The 1,856-nt window shown below is 38.7% G+C and overlaps 1 protein-coding gene across 2 annotated transcripts in view; it reads left to right on the top strand.

The window, feature by feature from the left end:
* Positions 1–1,856, top strand: part of Grip1 (glutamate receptor interacting protein 1) — a 632,754-nt gene that overhangs the window by 626,874 nt on the left and 4,024 nt on the right. The window lies entirely within an intron of this gene.

Consider the following 1,856-nt stretch of genomic DNA (forward strand, 5'->3'; position numbering starts at 1 on the left):
AAAAAGAAAACAACAACAAAACCCCAAGGGACCCAAAACAACTAAAACAATCTTGTAAAAGAAGAGTCAAGTTAGAAGGCTTGTGCCTGACTTCAAATCTTACAGTACTACAGTCTACAGTACTGAAGTCAGCATGCTGTGGTATTTACACACAAGCCAACACACAGATCTGTGGGATACAACTAGGAAGCCATAAACACAGTCTCACACGGGCAACTGACTTTTGACAGGATACAGAGACAACCAATGGGAGAAAGACAATCTCTTCAAGAAATAGAGATTGAATACTTGGATAGCCACCTGCAAAAGAATGAACCAGGACCCCTTTGTCACACCTTATGCAAAGGCTAACTAAATAAAGTGAATCTAACATCTAAACGAGTCCAAAAACTCATTTAGAAGAAAAACACAGAACTAAATCTTCATGGCTCTGCACAGGCCATGGTGTGCAGGCTATAACACCTAAAATACCGCAAGCAATAGCATCCTACAGTGAACATCGCTAGAATCAAAAAACATGTCCTTCAACATAAAACCTCACAGAATGAGGGGGGAAATGCAGGTCATTTGTTTTGTTTTTTTATGAAGGACTCATATGTAGACTGTATCAGGAACTCTCCGATTTTGATATTAACCTAATAGTCAAAACATAGGAATAGATATTTTTTCTCCAAAGACCACAAATCAAAAACAGAATCAAATACCTTGTCCTACTCCCATAATGGTTATTCAGTTAAAAAAAAGGGGGGGGGCTGGTGGCGGTGCACTCCTTTAATTGCGGGAGGCAGAGGCAGGCGGATCTCTGTGAATTTGAGACCAGTCTGTTCTTCAAGAGCTAGTTCCAGGACAGCTAAGGCTATGACATAGAGAAGCCCTGTCTAGAAAAACAAAACAAAAAAGGTACATGGCTTAGAGAAAGATCACCTGCTACACAAGCTGAAAGACCTGAGTTCAAATGTCAGAACCCATGTAAAATGCAGGCTGTGGTCATGCATAGCTGTAACCCTAATGCTGAGGAGACAGAACAGAAGAAGGAGAGTTCCTGACCACTGACAGACCCCATCATAAGGGCCTAAGGCAGTAATGCAGCAGAAAATTCTACATCCTCCTTCATATTCAATTAGGTGCATGCACCCTCCCCCAAACACTCAGGTCCACATTCTCCATACACACATGCACACACACACACACACACACACACACACACACACTGGAGAAATTGGAATTTTCATAACTACCAGCGACAATATAAAATGCTAACTGCTGAAGAGTCTAAAGACAGACTTCTTATATAACCTACCAATTCTACCTAGTGACATAATCCAGAAACATGAAAACATTTATCTATACACAAAAATGTTTACACAAAGTGATCAAAGTAGTGTTATAACAGCCAGAGTCGAAATCACCGTCAACCCAACATGCAATATATCCATACAAAGGAATTATTTAGTAATGAGTGAGTTGAATTACCAATATAGTACTGATACAATGTTGGTAAAATCTGAATAGCATTGTCATGTTCAAAAGGACCTCATATTGTCTTCACTTACAGGAACTGTGCAGTATAGGCAAATCCACAAAGACAAATCAGTTAGCTAGAGTAAATGAGTAGATTATGCTTAGTGGGGTGTAAACTTGGGAGGTCACGAAAGTGCCCTAAAATGGATTGTAGTGACAGTTTCAAATTCATTCACTACACTAAAAGCTACTAAACTGTATTCATTAAGTGAGTAAATTTTATAGAATTTGTTCACAACACTATTGAAAACATTAAGTTAATGAGTACTTTTTATTTTACCATTCGTCTTAGTTCCTTGTGTTATTATAAACAAAAAACAGACTAGGCAACTTAG

Source organism: Alexandromys fortis, unplaced genomic scaffold (assembly GCF_014885135.2).
Source record: "Alexandromys fortis isolate MF-2015 unplaced genomic scaffold, M_Fortis_MF-2015_v1.1 scaffold_154, whole genome shotgun sequence".
In the NCBI taxonomy this organism is placed as follows: domain Eukaryota; kingdom Metazoa; phylum Chordata; class Mammalia; order Rodentia; family Cricetidae; genus Alexandromys; species Alexandromys fortis.